Here is an 11,046-nt window from a genome sequence, read left to right as displayed (position 1 = left end):
ACCTTCAGTTGATGGCGGCTATTACTACGACTAATGTCATGTCATGGGTTGGAAATCACTGAAGGGCTATTAACTTCATGGAGTTCTATGGCCTTAACCTAATCCTTCAACAGTCATTTCAACACCTCACCGAAGTGTTACAGGATCCATGCAGGGGCATGTGGGTATGTTCCCATAATTGTCACCCATAAGAATCTTATCCCTACTCTACTCTAATCCCCATTAAAATAGTGATGTATGTTTTATACAAAAAATAATATATGTGTATATATGTATATTTATGTTGTGAATACACAAGACATTTGCAGGACACCCCTTCCAAAAAACCCAAAACCAACAGGTACCTTGCGTTAAGAGTTGTTAGCCATATTCTCTGCTTGCATAAATACTTTCAGCCACTAGGCGGTGCCTTAACTCTTCCCCGTGCAGCATGTTGGCTAATTACCACCAGGGAGTCGGCTCTAAGTCTTTAAGTGAATCTTTCTTTTTCAACCTACTGCAGCGTGTGCAAATCATTTCCTCAGCTGATTCAGATGTATTATGATGTGCTGGGAAACCTGAGCATTCTCTCACCCTGTGGAGATTAATTACCTTGAAATATTCATTGGATTAAATGTATTTAAACATGCACTGTTTAAAGCTCAGTGCTGCAAAATGCCATGCTCAAGATATATATTATGGGCATTAAATAATTAACTTTAGTGTGTGAGAGAAAGGGAGACAGGAAGAGAGGGAGAGACCTTATTTAGTGCTAGGCCAGGGGTGACACTGACAGCAGCCAAGTCTAAAGCTTTCCACAAATCAACTCAATCCTGGCTCTGCTATTACTATAATTATGTGACCTTGGGCAAAATACTAACCTCTAAGTCTCAGCTTCCTCATCTTTATTTTTTTAATGTTTATTTATTGAGAGAGAAAGAGAGAATCCCAAGCAGGCTCTACACTGTTAGCACAGATTCCCAACGTGGGGCTTGAGCTCACAAAGTGAGAAATTGTGACCTGAACCAAAACCAAGAGTTGTACGCTTAACTGAGCCATCCAAACACCCCAGTCTTCCTCATCTTTAAAAGGGAATTATAGTGCCTCAGAAGTATCAATTTTATGTGGCTAATACATGGAAAGCACTAGGAATTGTGACTAACACATAGTAGGCATGCATATAAAGCAAGATTTAGAGTTTGTTTTTGCTTCCTTAGACACAGAGATGGCCTTGGTCCCGGCTCTGTGACACTGTTCTTCCTTCTCTGTGCCAGGGTGCTCTCCCTTAGCTCTGGGAGAAGCTTGAGAGCATGGGTGTTAGGCGTCCAGACTCGGGAGCCAAACTGCCCTGGTCCATGGCCCAGCTCTACACATACCAGCTGTGCAAGCTTCTTAAACTCTCAGTGCCTCCGTTTCTTCATCTGTAAAAGGAGATAATAACAGTACCTTACCTGATAGGGTTGTTGTGAGGGTCGAATGAGTCACCACAGAGAAAGTTACGAGAACAGAACTTGCCGCATAGTTAGTGCCTTTCAGGTGTCGGCTGTTATTATCATTTCTGGCTCAGTCGAGACCTCACCTGTGTCTAGATCACAGCTGACCTTCACACCCAGAGTAGGGGCTGTACTGCCTCCCAGTGTCCTATCCTGTTTGTCTCAGTGCCATACTGGACCTTCTAGAAGCCCCTCTGCAGGCTGGCCTTCTCCAAGTGGCACCTGCTCCATGCTCTAAGTCTAGATATATCCCCTCTTTTCCTCATTCAAATTCACCCCTCCTTAGTACCCTAATTTGTGGCTGCTGCAGGAAATGGAGCAACCCAATTAATTCATACTAAGATGCTAATGGCTGAATATAAGCTCCAGGGGGACAGAAGTCTTGTCTGTTTTATCCAGTACTTATCCCTAGTACCTAAGAGGTGCCTGAACATAGGAAGTACTCTCTAAATATCTGGTGCATGACTATTTGGACCTGTGGGAAGATAAACCTTCATTGAAAGTAATGCATCTTGAATGGTGGGATTTCAGACATCTCGACAACTGAAGAGGAAAATGTTGAAGGCAGGGACTCCGACCTGTGTCCCTGAAACCACAGTGGCTGGAAGACCTTCTACTTCACTTACAAATACAGTTATATCTTTTTTTTGTTTTATTTTTTATTCTGAAATGAGTTTTGACTTACAGAGAAGCTGCAAAAAGAGTACCCATCTCTCAGCTTCCCTGAATGTCAGTGTTAACATCTTACATAGTGCAGTGACCAAAACCATGAAATTAACATCAGTACTATTAATGTTACTATTTGTGCTATTAATCATCATTAATTAAACTATAGGCCTAATTTGAATTTCACCAGTTCTTCCCTCTCATATGGCTCTCACACTGCATTCGTTGTTATGTCTCTTTAGTCTCCTCTAATCTGTGACAGTTCCTCAGTCTTTCCTTGTCTTTGGAGACCTTGCCACTTTAAAAAAATACCAGTCAGTTATATTGTAGGATATCTGTCAGTTGGGGTTTGTTGGATGTTTTTCACTATTAGATTGAGGTTATGGATTTTCGGCAGGAACACCACAGAGTGATGTGACCTTCTCGGCATATATATCAGGGGGTACATGATGTCAATATGTCTTATTACTGGTGATAATTAACCTTGATCACTTGGTTGAGGTGGTGTCTGCTGAGTTTCTCCACTGTAAAATTGCTATTTCTCCCTTTAAAATTAATAAATGTCTTGAAGAAGATACTCTGAGACTATGCAACTATTCTGTGTGTCCTCAAACTTTCCCATAGTAATTTGAGCACCTATTGGTAGATTATGCCCGTAACAATTATCCCTGTAGTGTTTGCCTACTGGTGATTTTTTTATTTCTCTCTCTCTCTCTCTTTCTTTTTTGCACTTATTTATTGGAATCCTTCTGTAAGGAAAAGCTGTCCCATCTTCCCTGTTTATTTATTTATGCAATTTAAAATGTGTATCAGTATGGAATCATGGATATTTATTTTATTTTTGTATAATAATCCAATATTTGTTCATTTATCAGTTTGTTGGCTTAACATTGGCTTCGGCCAGTGTGGCACTCGTTTTGGCCTTGTGTCTCGTCATGTGCCCCATCCTTGTTTGAGCCCTTCCGTGAAGTCACATTTGGTAATGATAGACAGCACCTGGGCATATCCCCCATTATACACTGAGGGATCAGGTCCAAGGAGGCACACTGCTGTTAAGGGTGGTGGGACTTAGAAGCCAGGTCTCCTGGATGTCTGTCCTGCTCTGCCAACACTCTCCATACTTCATAGTCTTCGTTTACCATGAAATCCACATAACTGCACACATCCCCCACCCCCCACCCCCAGGAACTGGGGTTCAGCCAGTCACTGAGAGGCTGGAAGAGCAGGAGGCCAGGCTCTCTCTCCACTTCTGTCATGTGTCATGGAGGGCTGGCCTTCTTTGTCACCTCTTTGTCACCAACACCCTCAGAGACAGGATTATTTTGGGAAGGTAAATCGTTAGGTTATCATTACTGTTGTCGTTATACTACTGTAAACGTAGAGCATCTCACTTTTCAGCTAGTGTGGTCACCCAGAACTTTAAAAAAAAAAGTGTAGGTACAACTTATTTCTCATTCCTGCAGTAGTGACTGAATGCAAATGAAGCTTGTTAAAGGAGCCAGGACAGTTAAGTAGAAAACTGTTTCCTCTACAGAGAGAGAGGAATAAATGAAAGGATATCACTAAGAAACATCACAACATGTCTAGAATGTGGAGTGCTCTACAAGAAAATTGGCCTGGACTCTTTACAAAGTCAGTGCCATAACACAAAAGTGGTAGGGGTTTTGTAAATTGAAAGAAGTTAACGAGACATAACAATCATATACAATGTGTCAATCTGGGATGGGAGCTTGATTTTTAAAAGGTTGTGAAGGTCATTTGGAGACATTTGAAATTTGAATTTGGACTGGGTATTACACACTAGGAAATTATTAACTTTCTCTGATGTGATAATGGTATTATCATTCTGTAGGAAAACATTCTTATTCTTGGGATATATATGTTGAAGTATTAGGGGTGAAGCCTTTTGATGTCTGTAACGTACCTTCAGATAATTCTGAAAAAAAAAAAAGTCCATAGAGTGAAACAAATGTGGCGAAAGGTTAAAGTTGTTAAACGTAGGTGTATAATAGAACAGTGTTCCTCTCAGTATTCTGTATGCTTGAAATTTTTCAAAATAAAGTCTGAAGAAAAATTACTCTTACAATCTTGTTTTATACCTTCTACTTATTAAGAAAACACCCCCTTACTTTTATTCTCATTAAAATGACAAAAAAATCAGTTCCATCCTACTGAAGCAATCACATGACCGGGGGCTCGGGAACTCACAGTGATAGCATTAAGAATCAAGCCCAGATCTGTGGAGAAGAGAAATGGTTGGGATGAGGAGAACTCTGTTCTCTGCATATCCAGTGTTAAATCCCAGCGACTCCGCTGTTTGATCGGTGACCTTGGCTATGCAACACGGCACTTCTGTGCCTCAGTTTCCACAACTGTAAAATGAGGATGGCAACATGTTATTTGTTTCAAACATCAAGGGTTCTATCTGGACATGCCATCTAGTTTGGATATGAGAATCATCACCAATAGTAGACAGTGATAGACCCACCAAAAACAGTAGCTGTTACGTTAGGTATAAGGGCCATCCAGTCCTTCTGGGGTGTGCAGGGAATGTGAAGATGAAATCCCAGGCCCCAGGAGCTAGAATTTGGCTGACAGAAGCAGGAGTGAGGGCGGGATGGGGATGGGGTCTGTCCTCAGGGACCTCGAGATCATTTGCACAAATGAGATTTCACTGTGCCTTCAAAGCTTTTGGGTCAGGATCATTAGCTTATTAAATGTGAACATTTGAAATACCCGACAATATTTTAAAGTTCTGGTTTGGCATGGCTGCATCTTCTTCATATTTATGTATTTAACTTTTAATGTTTATTTATTTTTGAAAGAGAGAGTGTGAGCAGGGGAGGGGCACAGAGAGAGGGAGACATAGAATCCCAAGCAGGCTCCAGGTTCCGAGCTGTTAGCATAGAGCCAGATGCGGGGCTCAAACCCACAAATCGAGATCATGACCTGAGCCAAAGTCAGATGCTTAACTGACTGAGCCACCCAGGCACCCTTACTTCTTTTTTTGTTTGTTTTAAATACAGAAGCCTCAATAATAGGAGGGTCGACAATTGGATATCTTTATGCAAAAACATGATCCTTGGCTGTTATGTGACACTACGTGAAAAAAATTAACATGGAGTACATCAGAGACTTAAATGTAATCGCCAACTCAAAAACTTCCAGAAGAAATACAGAATAAAACCTTAGTGATCTTGGGTTAGGCAAAGATTTCTTTAAAAGGACACAAAAAGCATGAGTCATAAAAGAAAAAGGATTAAATTGGACTTCAACAAAAGACAGTGTCATCAAAAGCCACCAATAAGGAAGTGAAATAGCAAGCCCTTCACTGGCAGAAAATGTTCACACAACATGTATCTAACAAAAGACTTGTGTCTGGAATACATGACAGATTTCTTACAACTCAATGAGAAGATAAACAACTCAATTAAAAAGTGGGCAGAAGACTTGAATGGAGACTTCACTAAAGAACGTATGCAAATGGGGGCGCCAGGGTGGCTCAGTCATTTAAGCGTCTGACTTCAGCTCAGGTCGTGATCTCACCATTCCCGAGTTCGAGCCCTGCCTCAGTCTCTGTGCTGACAGCTCGGAGCCTGGAGCCTGCTTCGGATTCTGTGTCTACCTCTCTCTACCCCTCCCCCACCTGCACGCGCGCACGCATGTGCACTCTCTCTCTCTCTCTGTGTGACAAAAATAAACATTAAAACAAAGAAAAGAACATATGAAGGCAGTAAATAAGCACATGAAAAGATGCTCAACGTCATTAGTCAAAAACACAGTGAGATGCTGCTAGATGACCAAAATGAAAAAGATAGGTGCCAAGGGCTGGTTGGTGAGGATAAGGCGCAATGAAAGCGTTCATACACTGCTGGTGTAAATGCAAAACAGTAAGGTCACTTTGGAAAACGATTGGGCGGTTTCCTATAAAGTTAAATGTACACTTAATAGAATTCCTGGAAATTCTACTCCTTAGTATTTACCCGAGAGAAATGAAAGCATATGTTTACACAGAGGCTTGTATGTGACTGTACACAGAGCCTTATTCATAATAACCCCAAACTGGTAGCAATCCAGATGCCCATCAGCTGGTAATGGATGAAAAACTATGGTATGGCCACATAATGCAATGCTCTGCAGCAATAGAAAAAGGAATGAATGTGTACAACATGAATGAATCTCAAAAGCATATTAGGCGAAAGAAGGTGGGACACATAATTGTATGATTTTGCTTATATGGCGTTCCGGCAACCCTAAACAGAGGTGTTCTGGGAAAAATAACCTAGTGGTGATGTGGAGGTGATTTGACTTGCAGAGGTTCCCAGGGGGCTGCACATTGCTAGAAGGTGGGTGCTATAACCTTGACCTGACCTTGTGGGAGCCTGGGCTGGGGAGATTAGAAAGTATGAACATCAGAGGCTTGACATAGAGACTTGGCTTCTCATCTAGGCTCTGCTAGGGATGAACTGTGTGCCCCTGGGCAAGTCACTTAACTGCTCTGGGGCCTCAGTTTTCTCATCAGTAAAACAGCGTTTGAAAATCTGCCCCCAAGGGAAGTTAGAGGTTAGTTAGAGTTATAGGTAAAGTGTCTCACACCCCGACAGAAGTATAGCTCTCTGAAGATTATTTTCCTTCCCTGTTGGTTTCTTCCACTTTGCCCCTCATTGATATGTATCTTGCCCATTCTCTCTGCTTCTTTTATGTAAGAAACATAAGCCACAAATGTGTCTAAGCTAGGTCAAAATGTGTCTCCTGGCCAGTTTCACCCCAGTATCACCCTTAGTTGGGTCTTTCTTCAGCATAACTTGTCCAGTGACATCCTATGTGACCTGGGCCCACAAGTCACCTTCCTTCTCTGGACATATTCTCCAGAATGAAGGGCTTGGGCCAGATGATAGCTCTGGGCTCCAATTCCAGATCTTTCGCTCTAGGATTCCAGTCCAGGAATGAAGAAATGGCCAAGCTCAAGGAGCAGTTGCTTATGAAAGTCCAAGGAGAGCTAGACCCTCTGGGCGCTGGGCCTGGGCCTGTGGTCTAGCTGTGAGTCGAAAGGGGACCTTTGGGAAGAGTCAGTCTGGAGTCAAGAGGAGAAGGATAGTAAGTTCAGAGTGGTTCCTATTTCAACTCCTGCACGGCGCCCGGCCCAGCAAAGTGTTGTGAGGTGGGTGGAGGCACCTGTTCTTTCGTGGAGGGAAACCATTTCTCAGGACAGGGTCCCTGAATGTCCTACATCAGAGATGCTGGCCTGATCGCTTTCCCAGCACAGCAGACTCATCAGGAGCTTCCAGCAAACAGGGGTACTTGGCAGCATCCCATCTTCTCGAATTTCTAGTTTTCCATCAGGGTTAGCTATCAAAACAGTGGGGGAAAAAAATCTAACTTCTCAGCTGCCTACTTTTGGAGAAGGGGACTGCACATTTTGGTAGGTTTTTGCTGAGCAGGGAATCCAGAGTGGACCTGGTTCCTTCTTCACCTTTTTTCCTCATACAGAAATAAACTGTCATTCACGGTGTGCTCAGATCCTGGGACTCACCGGACACAGACAGGGTCTGCCTTCCCTGATATCCTCCAGCCCCCTCTGCTGGGCCCCAGGACATGGTGCCTGGTCACTGCCCTTACTCCCGTGGCAATGGGGGGCGAGGCAAGCTTCGAATACTTGGGGGTGCCACTGTTGTGCCCAGCCTCCCCTGCCCCTACTGATGCTCAGCAGCATCCACTGCGTGGAGAGGAAATGGCAGAACACCATCATTGAACTTGTGGCCTTGGCCTCCGAGAGGATCTTCCAAGTAGGATGCTGAGCAGCCTCAGATAAAAGGGCCAGACAAGACCCATTAACCTCCCTGGGCTGAGGGTGATGGATCCCACCCAGACAAGTTCCTTGTCTTCAAGCCATGCTGCACAGTAACTTCCCAACTGGCCTGCTGCACCAGCCCTGAGCTCTAGGTAGGCCAGTATTCTGTCTCTGACGGGCACATACTTTGTTAAAAAAACAAGAACCATGTAGTCACACAGGCCTGGGTTCAGAAAAGTGACTTAGCTTCTTATATTCTCGAAGACATTCCCCTTTTCCAGTCCACCAAAGAGGAGACCCCACCCCTTAATTTTCTACCTGGTTCCATTCTGTCCTTACCTCAATCCTCCTCCACCCACCTCCACTCCAGGAGAGTTTGAGGTTGTTTCTGCAGAACTAACTGGGTGGAGAAGGACAAGACAAGACAGGAGAGGGGAGAGAAGGTAGAGAGGGAGAACTTGGCCCTCTGCAGAATAAAGCAGTGAAAGAAAGAAGAGAGAAGATGAGAAAAAGAAAATTTGAGAAGGCTAGAGGCAGAGAGACCTAATTTTGAGGGTCTTTTGGCTAGTGAGGGGCTTCACAGCAAGTACAGTGCAAGGGAATCAGGAAAGAGATTTCCAAGGAGATTTGCTAGGGGTATAGATTGGATCCACCTTTATGTTTTTCTTTTCATTTTTTCTTTTTTTAATGTTTGTTTGTTTTGAGAGAGAGAGAGAGAGCAGGGGAAGGGCAGAGAGAGAGGAAGAGAGAGAATCCACAGCAGGCTCCATGCTGCCAGTGTAGACCCTACGCAGGGCTTGAACCCATGAACTGTGAGATCGTGACCTGAGCTGAAATCAAGAGTCAGGCGCCTAACAGACTGAGCCACCCAGGAGCCTCACCACCTTTGTGTTTTTCGAAAACTTCTAGTGAAGAATGTAATTCCTGGGCTGTAGACAGAAAATAAAGTCGGATCACAAACTCACCTTCCTGCAATACTTAGTGAAAGAATCATAAGATTAAAACCAGCTTCCCCCACCAAAACAAAAGCAAAAAGCAAGCAATCAGACATCCACAGTGGCAGCCAGTCAAGGAAAGGGGTACAACTTCATGCCACACTGTCCACGACGTACTGTCAGGGAAGGAGAGCAGTCTGGCTTGACTTGCCATGACTTGTAAACTTTCCCTGTAAGCCAGTCAGATGGAAAAAGGTGAGTGAAAAAAATTCTGAGAATTCACACAGCTATGCCCCAAATTGGAGCAAGAGGGACTAAAGCAGGGCTCTCAGATTAACTACAGGATACCTAGTTAAATGTGAATTTCAGATAACAGTAAATAATTCTTTAGTGTATGCCCCATGCAGTATGGAGGACATACCTATACTAAAAATTATTTGCTGTTTATCTGGAGTTCAAATTTAACTGGGAGTCCTTGTATTATTATTGTTGTTGTTGTTGTTATTGTTATTATTATTTCAATCTGGCAACACTAGACTGAGGTAATGAGCAGATATTCTGTAGAAAACTTCCAAAACCAAAGAAATGAAATTAAAAAAACCCTCAAGTAAATGACCCTAAGTATTCTAGAAAGGTCTCACTGGCAATCGGACTAACCATCTCATGGGCTCCTTTCCGAATGGGGGTACTGTTATAATGCCTCAGGGAGCTGCATGTGACTTCACTAAAATCCCAGCAGAGAGAGAGCCAAAGTCCTCTGGGCTCCCCATGACCTCTGTATGAGTTCTCTTCCCTACTGCACCCTCAGGGTATAAGAAGTGGGGATTTGCGTCTCCCTTTGGAGAAGACAACCAGGCTTTGGGTATAGCAGGATGGAGTCCATAAAGAAAGTCTTTTTAGAGTTATCTACATTACAATGAGCAAAATGGAAAAGGATGCATCATAAATATGAAAGCGAGCAATACGTAGAAGACAAAGGAGAGATGAAGAATCCTGCCTGGAAGAAAACCCAAGAAATAAAAGAAAATTCCCTCTGGCCATTTGGAGGCAGCTGTTTTTGTCCAGCTGGCTGTTCACCACAGTTTTACAGCAAAGGAAGAAAAAGAGAAGAAAGAAAAGGCTTAGATATTTGATTAACTCTTTACTTTGGGGAATTAACGCTTAAGGAGAAAAATCAAAGAACTGCCCCAAACAAGCAAAACAACATATATAATAGGGATATCTGTTCTATCGCTGTTTATAACAGTAAACAAAAATGGCTTATGTAGTCAGAAATCGGTTAAGTAAATGCTAAGAATTCATGCCGTGGAATTTACATGGAGTATTAAGAATTAAGATTGAGATCTGTGTTTTCTATTTCTGAGTAAAAATAATTAGGTTTCAGAGCAACATGTAAAGGAAAATCTCTTTGATGATCTGCAAACCTATGATCATGTGCTGATGTTGGTAAAAGTGCCCACGAGGGCGTTTTCCCAAGATGCTATCACAGGCTTCCATGTCTTACAGTGGGATTTCTGATTTTTTCCCCCCTTCCCTGCACTTTTCTGGATTGAGTTCACTTTTTCCTCTCACGGCATATATGTATTGATTTTCTTTTTCTTTTGTTAAATTTTTTAATGTTTATTTATTTTTGAGAGAGAGACAGAGACAGAGACACAGCACGAGGGGAGGGGACAGAGAGAAAGGGAGACACAGAAGCGGAAGCAGGCTCCAGGCTCCGTGCTGTCAACACAGAGCCCGATGCGGGGCTTGAACTCACAAACTGTGAGATCATGGCCTGACCCAAAGTCGGACACTTAACCGACTGAGCCACTCAGGCGCCCCTTGATTTTATTTTTCTTTAAAAGCTGGTACCCCTCTTTGCTTTTCTTGAGCTCAGGGGACTTTCAACATACCTGAAGTACTCTGGGATGCAGTAGACCAGGTAGACTGTGACCAGGTCACATTTGCTTTGTAACGCATGGCCTACACCTTGCCAGGCCTCAGGACAGTTCTGCAGCCCCAAGCCCTTGGGGAGTCCTAGCAACAGCTTCTTGGCCTGAAGCCACTGATGACCAGCTGGGTAGGCACCTGTTGGAACACTGGACTTGAGGCAGATGAATCGTTTTGGAAGGCAGAATGGGGCCATGGAAGAGGGAGAACACAGCAACTTATTGGCCAGGCAATCTTGGGCAATTATTTC

Source organism: Prionailurus bengalensis, chromosome C2 (assembly GCF_016509475.1).
Source record: "Prionailurus bengalensis isolate Pbe53 chromosome C2, Fcat_Pben_1.1_paternal_pri, whole genome shotgun sequence".
NCBI lineage: Eukaryota > Metazoa > Chordata > Mammalia > Carnivora > Felidae > Prionailurus > Prionailurus bengalensis.
This window is presented reverse-complemented; position numbering follows the sequence as displayed.